Here is a 24,941-nt window from a genome sequence, read left to right as displayed (position 1 = left end):
TCGAATGATGCTGATTTATCCTATCTTTATTAATTTCTTACTTCTGCTTGCTCTGAATTCTTTTGTTGTTTTTATGGGTTTTTCAGGTGGGAGTTCAGATGCTGATTTGGGGTTTTTCTTCTTTTCATGCCTAAGCCCTTAGTGCTATAAACTTTCCTCTCAACACTGCTTTGCCTTTAAATCTGCATTTGGGGGCAGCTGCTGTTTGTTCTCACTGATCTTCCTTTCCCTGTTATCTTTCTCCTGCCGCCTGTGGGTTACTTGGACATGTTTTCAGAATTCCATTTTCATTTTGTTCTGGCCACAGAGTAATACAAATTTAAGGTGCACACACATCAGGGTTGGCTCGTGTTTACAGCTTCTCACGGGTGTGTCTCCCTCTCTACTCAGCTCCAAGTCACCTTAAAGCCCCTCAGTGTGATCTGGGAAAGCAGGGGTCCATCTGGGGGTCTCAGATCCATGAAGACAGGCTCTTTTATTCAACTGCCCATTTTTAGAGGTTTCTGCATCATGTAAACCCACGCAGCCCACGTCGTCTTGAGTCTCCAAATACCCTCAGGCCGCAGGCCGCTGCCACGCTCTGTGTCTTGGGGCCCGTTTCCGCCTCCATTTTAGGCTCTCAATTTCTCAGCATCTCGTTTGCTCTTCCCTGCTTTTAAGAAGATTTTAAAAGACTTTTTTCCCATCCCACTGATTATCAGCAGGAATTTGGTTTGAGTCACCAAGTTCGTCACGTTCTTGGAAGTCGAAGTGTCAAACTGCCTTGTAAAGCACCCTATGGATGGTGGCTTGTGTAGCCAGGAAGAGAGGTTCACTTACATCGCCTCTGGAGAAGGGTTGTCCTTGCTTGGTGTCCCCTGCAAAGCAGAGTCTGAGTCGACACTTTTTTGCCCAAGTGGCCTATTCTATTAAGTTTCCAGGGAACGAGAGATGGGGGCCCTGGGACAAGGAAGCCGGGGAGGAGGGGAAACTGAGCCAAGGGTGCCTGGCTGTGCTGGGGGAGTGGTGGACGGGGGCTCCATGCTGCCGAGGGCCTGCTGAGCAGAGCAGTCCTCCCGAGCCACAGAAGGGGAATGTTTCTCCTCCAGCTCGCGTCCTGTGGGTCGAGTGTTGTCCAGGGAATGTGAACTCCCTCGCGTGCATTTGAAAGCACGAACCAGAGGGGACCAGGGGTCCAGGACAAGTGGCTGGGAGCCCTGGGGCAGAGGCTGAGAATTTCTGAGCCCCGAGGTCACACAGTCAGGTCAGGGTTCCACACAGCTCATTTCTCCACAGGACTGTAGAAGAGCTGGGTCAGGAGGATGCGGGCTTCCCAGGTGGTAAAGAACTCTCCCCTGCCGATGCAGGAGACATAAGAGAGGCAGGTTTGATCCCTGGGTCTGGAATGTTCTTGCCTGGAGACTCCTATGGATGGAGGAGCCTGGCGGGCTGCGGCTCAAAGCATCGCCAAGAGTCAGACACGACAGAAGTGACTTATCCTGCATGCAGGAGGAAGTGAGCAAGGCCCTGAGAGACGTCTGGACCACAGGGCACACGGTCTGGAAGGTGAGGACATTGAGGATCAGATGGCCCCTCTCTCTACTTGCTCCTGGGGTGGGGCGGTCATCCCCGCTTCTCTCCAGGGCTCCCCTGCCGGCCAGCTCTCTCTCCTCCCTCATAGGTCCGGCCCCTTTCTCTCTCCGGCTTCTTTGGGGGCCGAAGTCACCGCACCTTCATCCCAGCTGTGACTCTAGAGATGCAGGCTTATGGCCTCAGCTCCCACTGCCACCAAGACCCGCCTGCATCCCAGTTCCCAGGAGGATGCTGCTTGGCCCATCTTCTTGACCACGGCCACCCAGGCCACATGCCCTTGGCATCCGAGCAGCTGGCTGCACTTGGTCCAACATGCACCCTGTTCCAGATGGCCTGGGCAGGGGACGGGGGTTGGGACCACGGTGGCCGCACAGAGGGATGGCCGTTTGCCCAGAGGAGCTGTGGGCAGGAAGGCGCTATCCACACAGAAGACACCAAGGCGCAGGCAGGGAGCTTTCATTTTGGTTTTTATTAATTCTCACAACTCCCCACGCGGACAGTGGGAGGAACCGGGTCTGCAGGGTCAGCAGATCCTCTGATGAACAGAATGTGCAACTCTTTCCAGTGTGATTCGTTTTGTTTTGTTTTTTTTTAATCTGTGAATTGTTGGGTCAATTCCCAACAACATGAAGAGCCAGGTTTTGTTCATCTTGGCGTCCAAATGATGTTTTCGAAATCGGAACTAAAATAAAGCAGTAACAAGACGAAGGAGCAACATCCTGTTTTATGGAGGGTCTGATTAAAAAAAATCCGTGAGAAAAAACACTCTGTGTGCCGAGTAAACATTTATCCCCCCGCCCCCCACACTGTTGGGAGATGGAGTATCTGACCAGGACATGAGAAGACGAGTCTCAGGATGAGCAGATCACCCCTCCCCCTCCCTGAGGCCTTGGCATGACTCATTGGTCACGTTGCCTGGTACCATGCAGTCCCCGCCCTCCTGAGGGCTGCAGCAGACGGAATGTCACCACAGATGGAGAAGAGCTCAATCAAGCACAGGTTTTGGATACCTTGACCCCGAGAGGATGTGCATTTTTAGCAGGTCAGGCGGAGGTGAGTCATCTGCCTTCCCATTTGCAGATCCGGGTTCATGACCTGGTCCTGAGATCAGGATGCTGGAGGCTGGACTCAGCTCCTGATGCTCTCCTGGAGGTTCTTCCAGTCTCTGGGTGTTGAGAAGGTGGGTGTCGACACGGCCCCCCACAGCCCGCAGCGAGAGCACACGTCTGGGCTGCCCTTCCCAGGACACAGGCTCCCGTGTTGCCACATTTGTGTCCCCTAGAGGTCTGCGGATCGCAGCTGGTCTCCAGGACCCCTGCCTCACAGATGCGGAAACAGGGAAAACAGGCTATTTGCTGTTGTCGTTTTTTTGTGTTATGTTTCATCAAATCAGAGACAGGTCTCCTGGTTCTTTCTGCTTCTATGCACGCAGGCCCCCCCGGCGTGGGCAGGCGTGAGGGTGCCCCTCGCGCTCCCCTGGATCCCCACCCGTCACCCTGGCTGCGGTGCTCTTTCCCAGGGGTCATTGTGAAGGTCACTATTTGGCAGTGGGTTATGATGAATGATGCCAGTATGTCCAAAAGGTTCTTTTTTTCTTTTTTTCACCTTGTAAAATTCTGAAATCGTGACAATTGTGAAGGGGGAAACGACACAGCCCATGCCCTGGTCTCACTCTGGGGAGAAGGACGGGGTTGTGGCGAGGTTGGATCAGCGTTCAGGCACGCTGCTCCTCTGTCATAGCTGGTGGATCTTCGGGTCCCCTCTCTGCACCCCGCACTCTGCCCTGAAGGGCGACTGTCCCCAGCAGGGTGTCCCCAGCCGGAGTCTCAGGCTTCACGGAGCCTCCTTCCTGTCTCTTCCGGGACCCACGGGTGTTTTCCTGCAGCATCCAGGTTCCCAGGTGATGGGCCCTGCAGGGACCGAGCACTGTGGGCACTCGTCTAGGGGGGCCGTTTGCTGAAGGGCTCCCCTTAGAAACTCAAGGCTTGGAACCCGACGGGGTCGGGCGGCTCAGAGGAGGCCTACCCTGCTGGCACCTTCTCTGGGAGCTGCCACAAGCACCTGCTCCAATCACCTGCCGCTCAGAGCCGGGGGAGACGGCCGGCCACGTGGCTACCTCCCCCGTGTCCGTTCCTGGGCCCTGAGGCCAGGCACCGTCCCGGCCGCCCTGAGGACCTGGCCCTCCCGGGCACAGCGCTGTTCCTGGAGCCATTCTCCCGCGGTTTCTTGGACCTTCTTGAGCTTAGCCGGGGCTCCTCCAGGAAAGCACCCCTCCTCCAAAGCGCCTTCTCCCAGGGCTCTTATTCTGAGCTCATTCAGATGTCTGACTAAGCCAAGGGTCTCTCGGCCTCTGCCTGCCCCCAGCACCCACGAGTCACTCTGCATGACCTCCTGAGGGCACCAGGCGGGTGGAGGAGGGGCGGGAATGTGGGGGGCGGGCTGTCTCTCCCGGCCCATCCCCTCCCCGGCTGAAACTTCACTCTCAGCTGGTTTGAGAACCGGGGACCCAGCCCACTGGCTCAGCTGAGCTTCTGACCACGCACAGAAACTAAAGAACCGTGGGGAGCTGGGGTTGTGCAGAGAAAACCTTCTCCCTGACTTTCTCCGTGGAGTGGGTGGGAATAGGCACGTGTGAAGGGAGACCCAGCCTCCCTCCTGCTTGGTCCCTGCCCCAAAGCCAATCAGCTGGTTAAAAGATAAACCGGAGAGACACACAAACACTCCGTGGGGTCAGCAGAGCGTGGCGGTGTCCCATGTCTGCTCACTCCGGGACCCTGTGGGCAACCTACGGACGGTGAGCCGAGGCTAGAGACGGTTTTACACAGACGGCCTTGCCGGTTGTCACAAAGCCCCACGAGAAAGGCAGCAGTGGGGTTTTATCCCCACTTCACAGCTGGGGAGACAGACCTCAAAGCCAGTTCCCGACGGGGACTGTGTCTGCTTGCTCTGGGGACGTGGTATCACACACGCTGCAAACAACAGCTGTGGACCAACCAGAGGAGAGAGAAGGCACCAGAGAAAACGGAACCAGAACCACCCCGTCTCTCTGGGGCCCCAGCTGTTCACGGCTTGGTGGGCAGGCTGTCTCCTCCAGGGCTCGGGGCGGGGGACCTTTTTCAGGCCGGGGAGGGTCGGGGCCTCTGTGCCCTCCTCTGTCCTTGTCTCAAGCCTGGAGCATGAGGGCCGACAGCCAGCCCCTGGCCTGGGCTGGCTGCACCCTGCGGGGAGCACAGACAGCCCCCTACTTCCTGGGTCAGGATGTCCATCCACCCGACGGCAGCCACCTCCCCGGGCTGGGCGCTCAGAGCTCCAGTCGCCTCTTACTCAATCTGCCGCCTTCCTGATAGGTGATGTGGGTTGCGTGGCGATGCCGGGAAAAACACACACCTGGGTGAAGCACGCAGATTGATGCTGACACCAGACGGCAAGAAGTGAGTGCTGAGCACAGCTGGGCACCGGAAGCCCACTAAGGAACCCAAGATTGGTCCCTGTCCACTCAAGGGGGGACACTGTCACCCAGGCCACACCAAGGGGTGCTCTGGGAGGAGCCTGCCCCTTGAGTGTGACAGGGGGAGTCTGGAAGGTGTGGAGCGGGGAGGGGCTGGGTGCTCGACCACCCCCGGGGTCAGAACACCTGCTGACCTTTTCTCTTTACATACTCATGGATGCAGCAGCCGAAGTCTTATCAGAGGAGTCCCCAGCCCAAGTTCACCTGGCGCCAGTTCTGAGCCTCTCTTCCCATGAATGATGTCTGGAGACCTCTCGGCCTGGAACGTCTCAGTGAGCAGAGCTGGACCACGGCATGGGAAGCAAGACACATCCGACATCCAGCCCAGAGAGAAGGCTGGGAGCGTCGCAGCTCAGCTCTTCCAGCAACACCGAGGAGTCAGAGTCCCTAGAAACTCATCACCCGCCAGCTCTGTTCACGCACGCGCAAGAGCGAAAGTGTCCACCGAAGGGGACATGTTTTACAGCAAAATCTAGAACAGCAGGGATGTCGGGACTTCAAAGCTTCCATCTCCTCCTTGCCCCTCTGATATGGTGTCTCAGGATTCTGGTAAGCTCATCTCTAAATGCCCTTGGGTTTTATCGTTGCCCGAGAAGACATGCCCAAACCGCCACATCCCAGCTGGAAACATCTTGTGTAGAAACACCCAAAGGTGGCTTCAGGTCTGGCAGTAAGGGACCTGCAGTTGCAGCGGGCCGCCTCCCTCCTGCTCCCTGGGTGTGCTGGGCTCTGGGGAACACTGAGTTTCTACGGCCCCTGCAATCCCGCAGTTTCCTCCCTTGAATCAAACCTTGATCTTTGATGCCCTGAGTTTTGTAGATTTAAACTGACCCGAAGGGACCAAGAAAGGACTCAGTGAGGCCGGGAGTCTCCCCGGCAGCTCTGAACACAGCAGGGAAGGGTCGGATTGCTCACCCCTCTGGCTGCCCCTTGGAAGGGACTCCCACACCGCGGCGAACTTTGCAAAGACTCCTGAGGTCAGAAGGGCTATAGGGTGTGCCTGGGCTGGGAGTGGGGTCACGGCTTCTGCCCCCTCCCCACCGCCCAAGGGGGCATTGTAAAGTAGGGGCTCAGATTGTGAAGGATTTGTGCCTGTATTCAGGTTTTTTTTTTTTTTTCACTCTAAGCAGGACATTTTGCTTTGAAGGGAGAGGTGACCGCAGAACTAGAGGCCAGAGAGGCTGGATACGTACCTGCAGTGGAGTGGACACTCACTAAGAGGTAGAGGGCCTCTCTTTTGGTCAATGATCCTGCTGTTGGCCAGGCGGCCTGGCTCAACTGCTAATGGTGACGTTTACTTTCCGTTGGGAGGGTTCAGTCCAGCGGGTTCTCCTTGCACGAGACCTGAAGCGGTGCCGGGAGAACGAGCTGCCTAGACGGACGGCCTCCTCCAGCTGTTACTAAGTGGAACCCGGAAGTGTAGCAGTTTTATCCAGAGCCTTTTCTGTGATGTGTGTTCAGGGCCCCCTGGAATGGTCCCCTTGGCTTTGTCAGTTCCAGAGACCCAGATGGACACCACTTGTGCTATTGAAAGATGCTTCTCATGGCCTAGGTATTACTACCTCTTTCCACATTTCCATGGAAAACTTGTGGATGGCAATGTTAATTTAAGAAACTCTACCTGATTAGGTAGAGGGAGGGAGACATAGATAGGTGAGCCCTCAGACAACACAGTAGGTAGACAGTGGCCATCAAACCGCTAACTGGAGATCACTATTCTCATCACAGGACCTGGAGGCCTGGACCTGGAGAAGTGGGCTTCCTCTGAGCATGTGTCCACACAGGGGAGGGATCCAGAGGCAAAGAGTGGGTTTCGTGGGTCCCCAGATATGACTGGGTTCTTTCCTTGAACTTTGGCCTCGGGGTCTCCTGACTCTCCGGTGTGGGTACCTGTGTGCTCACCTGCATGGGCACTCCTTGTTCCTTGCCCCCTCTGTGGTCACCCCTGGCCAGGCCCTCTGCCTTGGGCTTGGGCGTGGGAGGCTCACAGGGCCTGGTCACCGGAAGTAGAGACCGAGGGGCTGGTCAGTCTGCAGGGACGAAAGATACCCCTCCAGCTCTAGGAGGAGGGGGCGTGGACTTTGCAATTCGGAAATCAAGAACGTTCTCTGTGGCCACCCCACCCGTAAGTTTCCGATGATTTGATCTGGCATGCCTCTAATCAGCCCCCGGGGAACGACCGTGACCTTCGCAGTCTTCATGACCTCCAAAGGCCTCAAGGACCCTGCGGGACAGCACAGGACAGGGCGGGACTTCATTGCCAAGACAGCAGCTCTGCCTTCCAAGGCCTCGGCAAGGAGTCCAGGTGCATGCGTGTGTGTGCAGCATGTGTGTGTGTGCAGCATGTGTGTGTGCAGCATGCGTGTGTATGCAGCATGCGTGTGTGCAGCACGCGTGTGTGTGCAGCACGCATGTGTATGCAGCATGCGTGTGTGTGCAGCATGCGTGTGTGCAGCATGTGTGTGTGCAGCATGCGTGTGTGCGCAGCATGCGCGCGTGTGCAGCATGCGTGTGTGTGCAGCACGCGTGTGTGTGCAGCATGCGTGTGTGTGCAGCTGTCTGTCTGTGTTTGCTGGATGCAGAGGCCCCTGGGGCTCGGGCTGCAGGGCGCCGCACCAAGGTCACTTCTAGGAGCCAGCAAAGTGATGGAAGTTGAGGACAGGCTGGCATCTCTGGAGCGTCTGCCTTTCTTGTGGGAACAGGAGTAAAGACTGGGGTGAGAAGCTTCAGGGTCCAGCACGTTCTGGCCCAGACCCCAGTCTCCAGAACCTTGTCTGGAGGCGGCACGGGGTCTGCATGGCCTCTCACCCATGGACAGCTCCATCCAGCTGACCCAGGTACCAGCTGTCCCCCATGAGCCATGCTTCTGGAGCCTCAGGGTGGTGAGCAGGGGACTTGCAGCTCCCTGGCCAGAAACCCTTTACCTGGGCATCACCCCAGCTCCTACTGATGCCCACGGACATAGTAAGGAGGCCAGCAGGTGGGGAGTGGGACTTCCTGCCCAACGTGGAGCGTGTCTGCACCATCCCCCTGCCCACCAGGGCCACAGTCTCCTTCTTGGCTGCAGACCATGGCCTCCGTGGGGCCTCTGCCCCAAGGCTCCCTCCTTACCTGCACTCACAGGCATAGTACCCTCACCTTTGCCCAGCCACATGGACTGGGCTGCAGGGGGCGGGACAGCTGCCGTGGAATTCGTCATCAGGGAAACCGAAGGCACACAGAGCAGACAGTGACCCACCAGGAGGTAAACGTAAGTGGGCACGGAGGTCGTGTCTGGGGCAGGCAAGGAATTCCACCCGGGGAGGCTCTGCAGGGCTGGCCCTGGCTGGCAATGACCTCAGACCGCGGGGGTAGGACATAGGATGGGTGGCTGATGGGGGTCGGGGGTAGCAGACGGGCACATGGAGGGGCTGAGGCCAGCTTTCCCAGACCTGGGCCTGCTGAACACGCTCAACCACATCAGCACTGGTGGTTCTAGAAAGTTCTACAGTCATGCACAGCCTAACACGTCTCACATCCCTGCTGGTCCCCTTTAAAGTGACGCGATTGTTATTTTTGCAACCGGTTCCAAGGTTCTCAGGCCGTGCTCAGGCTGCAGTGTAGAGAAGAGACGGAAGACGGGGGCTGCAGGGACGTCTTTATTGTTCCTGGGAGGGGAGCAGTATACACAGCCACGCTGCAGTCACTGAGCTCGTTAAAGACATCTCAATAAATAAAACAAATAAGCAACATATACACTGAAACAGAAAATATTAAAAAAAAAAATGGTTAGCTGAGCGAATCATGGAGGAAGAGAAAGGGGAGAGGTGAGAATTCCAGGCTAACTTGAGACAGTCATGCAGAGGCTGGGGTCGGGGGTGGGGAGTGTAGCTCGAGGTTCCTTTGTTAAGAGCCTTGGTCCAGTTGAAACAGAATGTACAGGAAGGCATTTCTGGTTTATTTTTGTAAAAATATACACTAAAAAAAAAAAAGGCACTTAGAGGGAAATACAAAATCAAAATCCTTGTAAATGTGTTCCTGAATTCAGCGATCTTCAGAATCAATCCCCGCCCCCTTAAAAAATAAAAAAAAATAAAAAAACAGAACCCAAGCTTGGGTCTATGAACACTCTCAAACAGCGGCGAGGATGGCACCGTGAGAGATGGACCGGCGAGACGGACCGTGAGCGCCACTTCCTGGGTAGGGGCGTCTCGGGGGCGGAGGCCGTGTGGTCCGGGGGGCTGCCGCTGGGCCCTTGTCTGGACGCCGTGCGGGAGCGCCGAGATGATGGGGCGGCGGGCTTCCTGGAGGTCGTTCGGGTTTCAGAAGTTGCAGACTCGGACGTTCCCCGATGCCAGTTGCACTCAGCCCCGCAAGAGAGTCTGGAAGACAAGGTACAGGGAGGTTGAGAAGCCGCCGCAGCCCTCGCGTCCTGGGACCGCGTGGCTGTTTCACCCCGTGGCCTTCCCATGACAGGACGTGACAGCTGTGAGCTGCTCTGATACCTGCCTGCCCCATCCTCCCGGCAGGAGCTGGACAGGCGGCCGTGGTCAGGGCCACCAGGCGCCTGCAGGCCGCTGCCCCCAGGGACCCAGGCCCGGCCCAGAGGGCTCCCTCTCTCCCCACCTCCACCCTCTGCTGCCACTCCCAGACCCCGAGGGCCGGATGCCCTGTCTCCCGCGCCCACCAGAGCCTCGTCCCACACGGTGCCCCGCAGGCTGCTGCCGCCCCATGGAGGAGCCCCAGGCGGGCTCCCGTGGACAGAAACAGTGCCCCCCCCGGAAAGGGAAGGAGGTGAGGGTGAGGTGACTGTTGGGGCTGCGAGGTCACGGTGAGAGCAAAGCCAGCCGTGGTGGGGGTGGGGAGTGAGGATGCAGAGCAATGGGGCAGCCGTGGAGTCGGGGCTGGCAGAGGGAGATGACTGTTTAAACCTGAGCTTTAAAAAAAAATGCACTTACTTACTTACTCTGCTTGGGTCTTAGCTGCAGTGCACGGGCTCAGCAGTGGTGGTGGGTGGGCTTAGTTGCCCGACCAGGGACCGAACCTGAGTCCCCTGCATTGCAAGGCGGATTCTAAACCAGTGGACCACCAGGTCAGTCCTTAAACCTGTGCTTTTGAAATAACCATATATTCACAGACAGCTGCAAAAAGAATGTATAGGGAGGTCCCACATGTATCTCACTGGGTTCCCACACTCTTATCACCTTGCACTAGTCAAGTGAGGCGTCTCAACCAGAAGAGGGGCCTGGGCGTGGCTGGCGGGCTGACTCACACTTCACTCGTGCGTGTGTGTGTGTGTGTGTGTGTGTGTGTGTGGTCTGACCCCGCTGGGCAGTAGGAGGCAGCAGCAGGGACGTGCCCCGCCCTCCGCTGGAGCCTGGGCTCCACACTGAGGCCCTGTAGCTCAGGGGGCTCTGGGACCCTTGACTGTATCTGGACAAACCCCTGCAAGCATGAAGACCCTGCCTCCCTGAACCCCAGCGCCTGGAGACACACACGCACTCCTTTTTTCCAAGTTCTGAGCACTCCAAATATGTCAGCCGTTTAAAGTGGTCCTGGGCAGAAAGTCAAAGGCTGTTCTCTCGGAGAATGTGGTTGTAATTAGATAATTAATAAGGGGGGCAGCTAGAGAAAGCTAAATGGAAGCCTTCCTCCGCGGGAGGAAGTCATTACAACAGGTTTTGATATATGCGCCTCGCCAGCCCTCCAAGGGGAACGGCATGATCCGTGGAAGCCAGGAGGGCAGGGCCGCCCCGAGCAGCGTGGGTTTCGGGGTTCGCGCCGCACGCCCGTGGGGCCCAGGGCTCAGGCGGGAGCAAGCGGCAGGTTCATTAGTTTTCCTGGCTGAGGGCCCCCGGGCCCGCCCCCTTGATGTCACCCTGACCCTGGCCGGGTCTGCTGATGTGGGCGGCACTCTCAGCCACAAATGTGAGGCAGCTGGGGCCCCGACTGCCTCCTGCGTGGGACAGCCACCTGAAATTGTGCGTGCGTCCTGTGCACAGCTCAGCCGGGCTCAGTCTGCCCGGTCCAGAAGCGGGGCAGGCGCAGAGGCCAGGCGGCGGCTGGACTGAGAGGGTGGGCGCCCTCCTCTCTCACCCAGGCCAGACCACAGGGCACTGAGAAGCAGCGGAGGGTCTTACTCCAATCTGTGTCCCGAGGGCCTGACACGGGGAGGGGCGCGCCGAAAGTTCTCCAGAAAGAGACACAGGTGGGCTTAAGGGGGAAGCGCTCATTCTAGGGTCTTCCGTTCATTCACTGATCCCCACCCACCCATCCCTCCACCCAAGTTCTTCCCTTCCTTCCTCCCTCTCTCCCTCCCTTCCTTTCTTCCTTCTTTCTATCCACCCATCCATCCACCCACCATCCACACACCATCCATCCATTCATCCAACCATCCACCATCCATCCACCCACCATCCACCCACCATCCATCCATTCATCCACCCACCCACCATCCATCCACCATCCATCCATCCACCCACCATCCATCCATCCATCCACCATCCATCCACCCACCATCCATCCACCATCCACCATCCATCCACCCATCCATCCACCATCCATCCACCCACCATCCATCCATCCATCATCCTTCTCTCCTCCCTTCCATCCACTCTCTGTTCCATCTATCCCCCCATCCACCCACCATCCATCATCCACCCTTCCTCCCATCCATCCATCCACCCATCCATCTATCCAGCCCTCTTTCCAACAGGCACTGAGCACCTTTCACGTGCCAAGAATGCTGCTAGTTGTTTAAAAAGCCCAGGCATGGATCCGAGAAGTCCATCAAGGGAGGATAAACGTGCTGATAAACAACTAGAGCTCAACCTAGACAATGGCAACTTTTTTACAGGAAGTGTAGCTAAAACTCTGCAACCAGAAGGAAAAGGACAAAATACCCTGACTTTTGTCAGAGCTGCCAAAAAAGGCTGCCAGCGGGACACTGAAGGCTAGAAGGGGGGTCAGGAGGCCAGGAGCTGCTCTCCGAAGTCCAGGGCTGTGGCTGTGGGCCGCGTCACAGAGCAGACCTCCAGAGCACTGCCCCAGCTCTCACTGCCCCTTCCGAGTAAAAAGTAGAAGCCCCTTCACCTCCATGGACCCCGGTACCCACGGAAGGGGCCAGGCTGCTCCTGCTGCCACAACTCTTCCCTCCTCCCACTCACTGCACCTAAAACAAAGACCCTCAACTCCTGGGCTCCCATGGACACTGGGGTGGGGGTGGGAGGTGCCACGGGAGACGGGCAGGAATAGGCCCAGTGGTGGAAGAGCTGACAGCTGACCCCCACCCTGGCGGGTCTCACCCAGTCTGCGAAGGTCGGTCCTCCTGCCTCTGGGGGTCTGTCTGGCACTGTCCTTCAGCTGGGGCCCTCTGGCCCCTCGCCGAGCCTGGACCCAGCCTCCTGACCATCTGAACACAACTCCCAAGAGCGGTTTGGAAGGAGAGAACCAACAAAATGTGCCATCAATACGGGTGGAAAACAAATAACGATTCACAACAGGGGACTGAGGGCCGTAGATCAGAAACGGCCTTGCTCAGTAACACACACACACACACATGCACACACACACACACACACAGGCACACACACGCGCGCACGCGCACACACATGCACGCACGCACGTGCACACACGCACGCATGCGCACACACTCACGCACGCACGCACGCACACACACGGCCCCATGAGCAGGGACCAAACCCTCAAACAAGCGGAAATAATCATCTCGGGAGAAGCCAGGGGAGCATGTGAAGATGAAACAGGGATACTCTGCTTTGAAAGAGAAGGAGCAACAGGAGACAAGGGAAGAGCTCCAGGAAATCATGGAAAGAATAGAAGCAAAATAGCAAGACAGACACTGACGAAAAACCATTCCTAAATTGGAGACTGACCCCTGGAGTCTCCCAGCATCTCAGCCAAAAGACAAGACACATGCAAAGGAGGGAGCGGATGCTATCACACACGAGATCCAGAGGGGAGGATCCCGGGCTCAGGAAGACCAGGGGCTTCAGGTTAGAAGGAACACCCAGCTCTGGAAAGGACACCCAACGAGACAGGCAACCAAGCCACAGCACACAGAAAGTTCTGGATCCTAAGACTGGAGAGAAATTCCCACAGGCCTCCAGACATAAGAAGACCCGGCCGGACTGGGGTGATGGGCCCCGTGCTCACACCACTTGCTAACTGACCATCCCAGGCCCCCCAAAGGTTCGACGGAGAAGGGTGGTGTCCCTGGAGCGCTGCTCCCCGAGAATCTGCAGACCCCCAGGAAGGAGAAGAAACACGGGGCACTCAAGTCCTCAGAAAGTGCCCCTCTCCAATGCCACTTCTGGGAAACACTGCTAGGAAACGTCTCCCATCTGGATGAAAAGCAGTCTGGGCTCTGTCTCCGCAGGCACGGTGACGACTGACCTAACAGTCTCCCTGCTGCAAACCAGACAAGCAGACAAGACGCTGTGCTCAACGCTCTTATAATCCTGAGGGGGCTGGGCACCATCTTTTCCCCAGCCAGGTCCCTAGGGTCTAGTGTGGCACCTGGCATACAGTAGGTGCTCAATAAATACCTGCTGAAAAAGGGACTCCAGTGAAGAAATCAGACTGACAGCAGAGGAGACAGTCAGCCAGGTGTGGTGCTGTTGAGTCGCTCAGTCGTGTCCAACTCTTTGCAACCCCATGGACTGCAGCATGCCAGGCCTCCCTGTCCATCACCAACTCCCAGAGCTTACCCAACCTCATGTCCATTGAGTCGGTGATCCCATCCAACCATCTCATCCTGTATCGTCCCCTTCTCTTTCCACCTTCAATCTTTCCCAGCATCAGGGTCTTTTCCAATGAGTTGGTTCTTCGCATCAGGTGGCCAAAGTACTGGAGTTTCTGCTTCAGCATCAGTCCTTCCAATGAATATTCAGGACTGATTTCCTTTCAGATTGACTGGTTTGATCTCCTTCCTGTCCAAGAGACTCTCAAGAGTCTTCCCCAGCGCCACGGTTTGAAAGCCCAGGTGTGTCGGCCAGCCGGGTGTGACATTCCGTGCTCCCTGCAGTGCCCTCCTGACATAAAGCACTCGGACTCCCGAGCATCCTAAGCATCTCTCCTCAAGACCAGCCGTGGTGGCACCAGCACACGGAAGCCTGTGAGAAGTGCAGAGGGCAGGCCTTGCCCTGAACCGAGGACTCAGCACCTGCACTCAGGCAAAATCGCTGCTCTTTGGAGAGCTCCTCGAGCAGGGAGAACTGGGTGGGGGTGCCCAGCCTGTATCACCTGTATCCCTGTTCAGAGATTAGACCGCAGTTGGGATGGGCAGAGGCGTGCCAGGGGCACGTGGCTGAGTGGAGAGCAAGAACTGGGGCATCGTGATGCTCCCTGTTGGGGGCGGGGCCCACCGTGGGCAGCCAGGCCTCGAGGTTGTGCCCACCGCTGAAATCCTGCCTGAGAGTTCCAGACCCAGAGACCCCTGGGGCCCACCCGCGACACCCAGTGGACACAGCCATGCAGCCAACCCATGTCCAGCTGTGACTGTACTTAGATGATCACCCACCTGAACAGGCAGGCAGCAGGGTGCCAGTGACGGGCCCCCGGGGGAGTCTGAGGGTCACCCACTGATCTGGCCGGGTTCTGTTCTTCCCGCTGGGTAAGGCCTCTAAGAGACCACAGGGACCCGGGTGCAGCAGGCTCTGCACGCCTCCTTGCCTGCTCCTGGCCAGACTGGGATGGGCAGGGTCAGTGGGCGGCCAGAGCAAAGCTCAGCCCCAGGGCCGCGTGCCTGCCCCAAGGTCGTCTCTGTGACACGTTTGTCCAGGGATGAGAGGAGATAGGGGCTCTGCTTCCACGGGAGAGAATGGGAAGCCTGGGCTCCTGGCATCAAGCTCCGATCTGGCCTCCCTAACAGGAAAGCGGGCAGGCGGTAAACAGCACCGCCCTTTTGGGGGCAGGGCCGAGGCCCACCGGGACCAGGGTGGGCTCCCCTGGGCCATCGGAGAGGCCGGGGGTCCAGCTGTCCTTGTTGGGTGCTGGGCAGGCGAGGGTGGCTCAGAGGTGGGGCGTCCTGCCTTTCGGGCCCCCTCCTCCCTGCGACCTCTGGGCACCTCTCCTGGCTGGAAGGCCAGAGGGGCGGAAGCATAGAGAAACAGCCATGCCAAATGACAAAACGGATCTAATCCCACGACTGCTTGAGAACCTACACCTAGTAGGGCAGGAGCGGCCCGGAAGCCACTCTCTGCAGGTCCGACCCTATTAACTGCGACTTGGTTCTCAGAGATGTTTAAGGACATATTCCTGTGCGATGATGGTGGGCCAAGGAGGGACAGAAGCAAAGCCTGCTTCCTCTTCCAGCAAATGGAAATCAAAAAGCACCTGGCCTGTGAGGACACTGCACTGTTAGCAGCTTCCCCTGAACGCATCTCACTCCCTCTCCCTGTCCTCCCTACCCTTGAAGGGGCTGCAAGTGGCCCCTGAACCAGGCAGTGGCTTTAAGAGGCAGGACACCCCGGTCTCTCTCTGCAGGCCCCTGTCAGAGGGGGGGACGAGGCCGTGGCCACGTGAGTCTCCTTAGCCCAGCCATCAGCCAGTTGGCAGCATACGGGGCCAGAGCTAAGACCCCAAGTTTCTGAGCCGGGGGCTGGCCCATCCCCTCTGGACAGGCCTGCTCACTCAGGATTGGCTGGGTTGGTGGGATCCCCTGACCACACCTCGAAGCTCTTAGGACTCCTGGCAGGAGTAAGGGCTTCTGCTCCTCTGCAGATAAGCTCGGGCCCTGGCCACTCTGCTCAGTTCTGCTGGGACCACAGAGATTCCAGGATCTGTGTGTCCAGCTCCAGGGTGACACTCAGGACCACCACTCCGACCCCAGCGCAGGCTGTGGGCTCCAGAGGGACCGTGCCCATCTGTGCTGGCGACCTTGGCCCCCCCAGGGGCTCTCTGTCCCCTCTCAGCCTCCCAGACAAGCCCCCAGCTTGCAGGCCCTATTTGCCTGGGGCCCCTGCCCTGCTCAGGGTCTGGGGTCAGTGGGAGAGTGAAGGGGTGTGAGGACCCCTCTCTCCAAACTCTGGGACTCAGACGACTGAGCCCAGCCCATCCACCACCCATGAGAAAGAGGATTCCCCTCTGGAATGGCCGTATTTATGAGGCCAGGGCACTTCTACGGCTCTCTGGTGCCTGCAGGCGAGCTGTTGGCCTTGCTCCTGCAGGCAGAGAGAACTTCACATCCACTTAGAACCGGAGCTGCGTATGCTCTCTCTCTCTGTCTCTCCCCCTCATCCTCTCTCTGGACTTGGCCTCAGTGACTCAGGCTGACTGCGTCTGGAGTGGCCTGTCTGCCAAGGGGAGATCGCCCTGAGAACAGGCTGGGGAGGGGGCGAGCTTGCCTCTGGGTGCCCCGGCAGCTCCCTCCCGCTGGCTGCTTCCCAGCATCCAGGCCTGGAGAGGCCCACCCTGTGGAGCCCACCCCGGCAGCCTGTGCCTCCGCAGGGCCAGCCCAGCTCCCCCGGGAGCTGCAGCAGGAAGGCCCTGGGTCCCCGCCGACCCACCCTCAGCACTACCCCGTGCAGCCTGCCTCCGAGGGAGGCCGTCCCATTTCTTCTCCATGAGTCACGAGACACTGCCAAGGGTCCTCCCACATTTCAGAGACAGAGAGGGAGTAAGTCAGCAGACAAGGAGGGCGCAGTCTCTTCCTGGTACACGGCCTTCCGACCTGGAACTACTTTAACCAGTAAACCAGCATTTCTTCAGATGCCACTGCATCCAGCTTCCGCATAAAACTCCCGAATGGAAGAGAGGGGAACAGACACCCACCCTGCAGGTGCCCCCTTTCAGCCTGGAGGTGCAGCAAGTGCCTTTAGAGGTGGTCATCCAGGGGCATCATTTCAGAGGTGACCAGAAGGATCCTGGGGATGACCTACCCCAGGTCACCGGGCGGGGCGGGTGTGGAATGACCCGCAGAACTCAGAAACCCTCCCCCACCCACTGCCAACTTCATTCCCATGACACCCTTCACTCGGGTCCAAACCTGGGGGTACCGACTTAATAAATGTCTTTCCGTGTTTGACAAGTGAGGGTGTGGAAGCACAGGCGTCCTCGTGACAGTGGCACCAGCTCGAGAGAACATTAACTGAGGTTCTGACACTACGTGTTCTGCGGACACTGCTGTGTGACGGCCAGCGGCACCTGGTCCCTGCTTCCAGCCAGCTCACAGTTCGCTTGGGGACAGACCGACATCATCACAAACTGCAGTGTGTTCTAATGAAGGTATAATAAAGGTACATAAAGGTCTTCTATTATTTCAGTCAAAGTCGCTCAGTCGTGTCCGACTCTTTGCGACTCCATGGACTGTAGCCCGCCAGGCTCCTCTGTCCATGGGATTCTCCCAGCAAGAACACTGGAGTGGGTTGCCATGCCCTCCTCCAGGGGATCTTCCTGACCGGGGGATCAAACCCAGGTCTCCTGCCTCGCAGGCAGATTCTTTACTGTTTGAGCTACCCATGAAGCCCTCACTTTAAAAATACAAACATATAAATATCAATGATTATACAAAAATATATGAAATGTTGGGGTTTCCCAGGTGGCGCTCGTGGTAAAGAACTCACCTACCAGTGCAGGAGACATAAGAGACCTGGGTTCGATCCCTGGAAGGGAAGATCCCGTGGAGGAGGGCGTGGCAACCACTCCAGTGTTCTTGCCTGGGGAATCCCATGGACAGAGGAGCCTGGCGGGCTGCAGTCCACAGGGGCGCAAAGAGTTGGACACAACTGAGGTCACTGAACACATATGCACATGGGAAATGTTATAACAGAAGTAAACCTATAACAGCACTGAGTGAAAGCAGAGAGGAAGCAAAGCGCAAGTTTCCAGGCTTTGGGAGCTCTTCAGAGAGTCAGGGGCTGGCGCTGGGTCTTCAGGAAGCCTGGTCTTGGGCAGGAAGGGGGAGGGTCTTGTGGGCGGAGGCGAGGGCACACAGGCACGGACAGGTGGGCTGGAGGGTGGGGAGGACTGGGGGTGACGAAAAGGCAGCTCTGGGGGTCAGAGGTGGGCAGGACCCCACGGGGCAGTGGGGAGGGAGTGGACAGGGAGGAGCGCCCTGCAAGACGAGTTGGGCTTTCTGGAGATTGTGGTGGGGAGACCCCAAGGAGGCCTGGTGGGGAAGGAGCCCGGCTGGGCCCCTGCTGCTGTCCAGGAGGAAGGGGCCGAGGACCCCAGCAGCTGCAGAGAGTCGGCCAGAGGTGAGGCGGCCGGGGCTACAGAGGGGCCGTGATCCCAGGAACTAAACGGGGGTCAGGGGAGAAGGTGCCTTTGTGGGGAAACAAGACTAGGTCTGTTTCCTAGTCTTGTGAGCAGCCGGTGGTCTCAGGATTCCCTGAAGGTCAAGTTCAGCCAGCAGGATGTGCGGCTCCGGCCCCAGGAGAGGGCTAGGGGCCTCAGACTTGGGAGCAAGACCCTCCCCTTGGAAGTGATGAGGGCACCTTGCTTTGCCAGGATTTGAACCAGGCCTCTGGATCCCAAACCAGGCGCCCTTCTCCATTCCTGTGCATCCTGTCGGGGACAGAACCAGGGGACACGGGCCTTTAAGGTCACATGTTCAGGGAACGCGTGGGGCTGAGCTTGAATCTTCTGTAAGAAGTCTTCTCAAGAAGAGTCTTCGAGTCCCTTGGACTGCAAAGAGATCCAACCGGTCCATCCTAAAGGAAATCAGCCCTGAATATTCATTGGAAGGACTGATGCTGAAGCTGAAGCTCCAATACTTTGGCCACCTGATGCGAAGAACTTACTCATTTGAAAAGACCCTGATACTGGGAAAGACTGAAGGCGGGAAGAGAAGGGGACAACAGAAGATGAGATGGTTGGATGGCATCACCAACTCAATGCACATGAGTTTGGGTGGACTCCGGGAGCTGGTGATGGACAGGGAGGCCTGGCGTGCTGCAGTTCATGGGGTCGTAAAGAGTCGGACTCGCCTGAGCGACTGAACAAGTGTGCGCAGCTGGCCAGCAGTGCCCCCTCCTGGCGGGAGGACCACATCGCAGCAGAGAGCTACGATTTTCACCCGGCCCTCGGAGTCCCCAGGTGAGCGGGGCTGGCTGGGAGCTGTCTTCTGCATGTTGGAAGGAACAGGGCGTGCCAGGACCTGGCTCTCCACAGGCGATTCTGCTCTCGTTCCCACATCGTCCACGTAAACACACCGTGTGAACCGCTGGGGTCAGAGCAGAGGAGCCAGAGCTGGGAAGGAAACCGAGACCCCCGCTGTTTGAAGAGGCCACCGCCCCATCCCTTTCAGGGGAGCACAGCCCGGAAAACGCTAAAGAACATTTCCCATGAATGATGAAAATGGGGGACAGAAAACTGTTTCCAGGAACACGTCGGCTGTGATAACGACCTCTCCCTGACTACTGCAGGCCTTCAGTTCCCAGACGAATCTCAGAAGAGCAGGCAATTTTTAAAATGCAAAATGGTTTACAGAAATAGCTTCATCTTGATGTATTTTACTGGACACTCTTTCTTCCAACCACCAAGAAAAAACCTGCTACGTTTGAAACATTATGTGCAAAGGTGTGCAAACCCAGGAAAAAAACAAAACCCAGGAAAGCGGCAGGAAGACTCCTACTGTGACCTGGTCCCCAGTCGGCCCCGTCTCTGGGAGCCCTGAGTCTGGCGATTGATGTGGACAAACCAGTAGCACACAGGGGCTCCTGGCAGGAGGGTGTCCTTCTGGGCATGGGGATACCCCAGGTGCTGGGGAGAAGCCGGGGGCTTGGCCAACCCACCCCTTCTGCTTCCCAAGCTCCGGACTCGGGTGCTCTGAGCCCATTTCCTGTTCTCAAGCTTCAGCACCACCTGAATACAACTGATCTCTGCTGGGAAACATCATACTTAGAAATGGACCAGGGATTTTCCTGGTAATCCTACGGTTAAGACACCTCGCTTCCACAGCAGGGGCCGGGGGCACAGGTTCAGTTCCTGGTTGAGGAACTAAGATCCCGCATGCCTCTGGACATGGCCATAAAAGAGAGAGAGAGAGACAGGACAGAAATGAACGGGTCCTCACTTAAGCGCGAAAGGCCCTCAGGCGTTTGGGTAAGATGAGCTCAGAGAAGCAGGGCAGGGTGAGTGAGTGACCCCAGGCCGGACCGGCCAAGCGCCTGTGAGCAGCCAGCACTGCCCCTCCGGGTGGAGGCCAGGCCTGGGGCCCAGAGGAAAGGTGTGCATGGTGACAGCCACCCCTGCAGAGCCCGGTCCCCTGCCCCCGTGGTCATTAACTCTGACCGAAAGACACCTACCTGATGGGCCTGCAGGACAGGTGTTCATGTGTCTCAGGGCAAATGCAGAGAGCCAGAGCAGTGCAGACACTGAGAACTGGGGGTTCTGGACTGGCCACTCTTCCCTGGCAGCCCGCCAGCCCCGCATCGAGAGGGTGACCCCAGGCCCATGGCTCCCACCCTGTCTTATCCCTTGACTTCCACATGCTGCTCATGACCGTGGCCTCCTGCTGGTGGGAAAGCCAACACCCTGGCTTGTACAGACACTCGAGTTCCTGGCAGCAAGGAAGTGGGGCCCTCGGGGCGTTAACAGGGGGCTCTGTTGTCAGCTGAGGAGGACCAGCCGGGGGTCCCAGCCCTCCAGAAACGTGTGTGTGTGTGTGTGTGTGAGATTGTGAAAGTCGCTCAATCCTGTCCAACTCTGAGCGTCCATGGAATTCTCCAGGCCAGAATACTGGAGTGGGTAGCCTATCCCTTCTCCAGGGGATCTTCCCAACCCAGGGATTGAACCCAGGTCTCCCGCATTGCAGGAGGATTCTTCACCAGCTGAGCCACAAGTGAAGCCCAAGAATACTGGAGTGGGTAGCTTATCCCTTCTCCAGGGGATCTTCCCAACCCAGGGACTGAACTCAGGTCTCCCGCCTTGCAGGAGGATTCTTCACCAGCTGAGCTATCAGTCATGGTCACTCTGCTGATCTTCAAAGAACCTGGAGCTGCTGCTGCCTCTGGGAAATGTGTTAGATAATTTCTCCAAAACAAAGTCATCCATCACTCTCCTTCCAACAAAGAGCCCAATTCCCAACGATTAGATTTGGAGATTCAAACTTCTAATTTCACAATACACAAATTTAAGGGCTCTTCCGTCTGCTGAACAGACAAAGGTCCACCAAACCTAGAAGGGCTTGTGCGTGTGGGCGACGGACTCTTTAAACTGAGTGGCTGCTGATATACCATGCTGTGGCAACTTCAATTGGCCAGCAAAGGGATTCGGTGATACACAGACATATTCAGTCTTTCTCAGATTCTTTTCCATTACAGGTTCTCACAAGACATTGAGTAAGTTCCCTGTGCTATACAGTGGGTCCTTGTGGGCTGTGGGTTTCACGCACACATGTTAATATATGTCTGTGTGTGTCTGTTAATCCCAAACGCCTAACTTACCCTGCCCTACTTTCCCCTTTGGTAACCATAAGGTGGCTTTCCCGGTCTAAGAGTCTGCTTCTCTTTTGGAAATAAGTTCATTTGTATCACTTTTTCAGATTCCACAGTAAGTGCCATCATGCGGTACTAGTCTTTGTCTGAATTACTTCCCTGAGTGTGAGACTCTTACCAGGCCACTGGTAACTGCCCGCTGCTGACTGTCACTGCGGGGCTGAGCAGTCCAGTCTGGGAAGGGTGGGTTCTGGGGGACCGATGCCGGGAGGGAGCCCTTCTCAGCCTTGGCTTCCATGAGATAGTTCTGGGTCACGCCCTTGTCCAGGACAGCTCTCGGCCCCTGGGGCCAAGGATGGAGACACAGAAATATGCTCATTATTGCTCAATTTTTAAAAATTCAATTTTCCTGGACTGAAATCCCACATTTATAAATTATAGAAGACTCAAATCCTACGGAATAGACTGTGTTTTTAAAATATTTTGGAGTAGGAAAAAAAGAAAACCCTGAATCATTCTGTATTTTCCTACCCAGCGTCTTTCCACAGAAAGTGACAGGAATGAGAAGTGACCACCGGGTACACACGCTTCTGCCATCCGACCTCAGCAGGACAGCCTGACCTAGGCCGTGCGGGTGACCCAGGGGCGCCTCTATTTTAAAGGCTTTGTGGAACAGCTGGTTCTTCGGAGCCTCTTCCCAAGCTGAGGGCTGTTGCAGTGAAGCATTTGAAAATAAACGAACCCCCTCCCTGGATGCCCTGACGGGGAGGCGCTGACCTCTGCCCAGGGGTGTGACCAGGCCTGACCTGGGGACGTCGTGCAAGGCTGGGGCCTGGGGTCTGTGAGCCTGCAGCCTGGTCCTTTCTCTCTCATCTATGGCACGGGCTGCTTCTATCTGCCCAGGTGAGTGCACACCTGCTTATATGACAGATGCCCACTTTGTGTCTGCGGGGAGTGTTAATGAATGAGCCGGCTGGCATTCCAGGGACGGAACCCCGTTTCAGGTCACATGCTCCGGCTCCCCCAGATTCGGGATGACCGTACAGCACGGGCTGAGCAACTCGAGTGGCCGGATTGGATGGTACAAATACAAATAGACGTTTCTCTGACATGCAACCGCGTATAACAAACGTCTATGGTGCACAGAGCGTGTGTGGGGCTCTGCTGCAGACCCAGCAGGTGGAGTGGACAGGGGCGGGGAGCAGGGCCGGGAGGCTTCCAGGCCTTCGGTACCTGGATCGTATGTGCATTTGTGTGTACACACATGTCACCATAGTCCACCTACCTATGTGTATATGCACCGGATACACATATACCAACATCACATACAAACATGTATGCGTACCGCCACACTCGTCTCTGAGAGGGCTCACCTCTGTCCCCAGTTTGCTGCTGACTTAATGGTTTGGGGGTTGAGATCATGCGCTCACGTTGCTCCTGACGGCCCACCGCACAGATGTTGGCAGGAATTCAGGGCCGGCTTCAATCACACCCAGCCACTCCCCTGGGCGTGATGGCTCAGGGTGCCTCCACGGCTCCTCCGCTGAGGCCAGGAGCCCTGGGGTGGCCGGGCGTGGACAGCAGATGGAGAAGGGGCAACTCTGCGCCCTGGAGTCTGCCCAAGGAGGACACGGGATGCCCTCTTCTTAAAAGTACCTTTCTGATCACTCATGCTAACACTTCCCATCTCTTCCTTTCTGGTCGAGTCAGCCTGACAGTCACTCATGGAAATCACAGATGTCCACGTGCCACACAGACCTGTGTACTCACCAAATATTCCTCTGTAGTCTTTCATTGATTGCAACCGTATTCCTGAGTTTGCAAGCCGGAAAAGACTACTTTTATTAGAAAGACAGCAGTGCCAAGACCCAGAGATAGGGGATGAGACTGCAGAGTTAGGGTCAAAGCAGAGTAGGTCAATCTCTGAAAGTCTGATCTCATGCTTCTGAACAAACCAAAGGCTACTGCTCCTTAAAGGGAATCACCCTTCCATAGTCAGCCCACTTTAAATGCGTTTATTTGCCATTCGGACTCCAGCCTAATATCCTACAGTAATTTCTGTTGCCGAGACAGACCCATGAATAAGGAAAGCAGTGTGTGTGTCAGTGTTTATAAAGGAATTCAGCTTCTACTTTGAGTCTTAGACCCAGCAATCCACCTTCCCCTCTAGACGCTCTTTAATCAAGCTTTGTCAATAAATAGATGCGATGCAGATGTTCTGTGGAGTTTTAAAGAATTCAGGTTGAATCCACTTTAAAATAAAACACTACCCAGCCATCACGTACAGAGGAGGGAAGTTAACAGACTGAAGAAAGCTTTAACAAAACCCGAAATGGAGGCAGGATTCCGAAAATCAGTGAATACACCTTGAACCAGAAACAAGAATTTGAATAATGCTTAGCGAAAGCACAGAAAAAGACCGAAAACACTTTCAACATCTAACAGGAGTCACTTCAAGGAAATCTGGGGTCTCACATTTGGTAAACAAAGAAAGGAAGCCATGGTTACAATCTGAAAAAGTTTTATGATTTGTTAAGAACTTGAATGAAAAGTGCCCTCTTTAGAAATGGAGCCGCCCTCCCAAATGAATCTGAAATGAGTTCATTTAGACAGTTTTATCAGGCACACCGGAGAAGGCAATGGCACCCCACTCCAGTACTCCTGCCTGGAAAATCCCATGGACGGAGGAGCCTGGTAGGCTGCAGTCCATGGGGTCACTAAGAGTCGGACAAGACTGAGGGACTTCACTTTCACTTTTCACTGTCATGCATTGGAGAAGGAAATGGCAACCCACTCCAGTGTTCTTGCCTGGAGAACCCCAGGGACGGGTGGGCTGCCGTCTCTGGGGTCGCACAGAGTTGGACACGACTGAAGCGACGCAGCAGCAGCAGCAGCAGCATCAGGCACACACCCACTTCACAAAGTACAGTGAACACGTCTGAGGCTTCAGGACACCAGCGAGACCGACCCCTGCATTGTCCGATTGTCTTCCCTCGCGTCACGGGGCGGCTCCGGTCGCGGCGAGGGTGGTGAGGCTGCAGCCACAGGCACGCGCCGCCTTTCCTGGGGCAACGCCGGGCCTCGGTCTGGTCTTCCTGCTCCTCCAGGCCGGCTTGGACTCAACTCCACACGGCCACTCAGGACTCAGGCTGGTAGAGTCTCTGCTGACTTGTAGCTGCCCTGTGGGGGCACACAGTCCCCCAGCCACTCGGGATGGTGGCACACAGACCCTAAGCTGTCCACACTGACTCCTGCACATGTCCACCCGACACGCCGCTCCCACTTCCGCCAGGAGTCCCCCGGCTGGTGCCTGTCACCTGGCCCGGCCCGACCACAGGGTCTGAGGAGTGGAGCAGGGACAGCCAAGCTTTGGGGGTGCCACTGAATCCACCCCAAGGGCCAAGGCAAGGTTTTAAACAAAGGTTCTCCAAAACACAAACAGTAATTTGCAGACAGTCACTTGGGAGACCATCTGATCATATGAT

The 24,941-nt window shown here is 56.7% G+C and overlaps 1 protein-coding gene and 2 long non-coding RNA genes across 6 annotated transcripts in view; 2 read left to right on the top strand and 1 right to left on the bottom strand.

Moving 5' to 3' along the window:
* Window positions 1-1,204: 1,204 nt before the first annotated feature.
* LOC133244958 (uncharacterized) lies at window positions 1,205-7,533 on the top strand. 4 transcript variants are annotated; one of them, XR_009735564.1, is made up of 4 exons: window positions 1,205-2,625; window positions 4,920-5,003; window positions 5,244-6,057; window positions 6,211-7,533. It is a non-coding gene; the product is annotated as an uncharacterized LOC133244958 (long non-coding RNA). The 4 variants fall into 4 exon arrangements; XR_009735566.1 differs by lacking the exon at window positions 4,920-5,003 and having other exon boundaries at window positions 1,208-2,625; window positions 6,211-6,301; window positions 6,392-7,533; XR_009735565.1 differs by lacking the exon at window positions 4,920-5,003 and having other exon boundaries at window positions 1,208-2,625; window positions 6,208-7,533.
* An 11-nt stretch (window positions 7,534-7,544) lies between these two features.
* On the top strand, window positions 7,545-9,170 carry LOC133244959 (uncharacterized). Its single transcript, XR_009735567.1, has 2 exons — window positions 7,545-8,330; window positions 8,653-9,170. It is a non-coding gene; the product is annotated as an uncharacterized LOC133244959 (long non-coding RNA).
* TWIST2 (twist family bHLH transcription factor 2) overlaps window positions 8,706-24,941 on the bottom strand; it is a 52,081-nt gene continuing 35,845 nt past the window's right edge. Inside the window, exon 2 of the mRNA XM_061412825.1 lies at window positions 8,706-9,441. The gene's annotated coding sequence lies outside the window, so the exon portion shown is untranslated. The remainder of the gene's footprint in view (window positions 9,442-24,941) is intronic.

This window comes from Bos javanicus, chromosome 3, assembly GCF_032452875.1.
Source record: "Bos javanicus breed banteng chromosome 3, ARS-OSU_banteng_1.0, whole genome shotgun sequence".
Classification (NCBI taxonomy): Eukaryota; Metazoa; Chordata; class Mammalia; order Artiodactyla; family Bovidae; genus Bos; species Bos javanicus.
The sequence above is the reverse complement of the archived record's forward strand: the minus strand, read 5'-3'. Positions and strand labels throughout refer to the sequence as shown.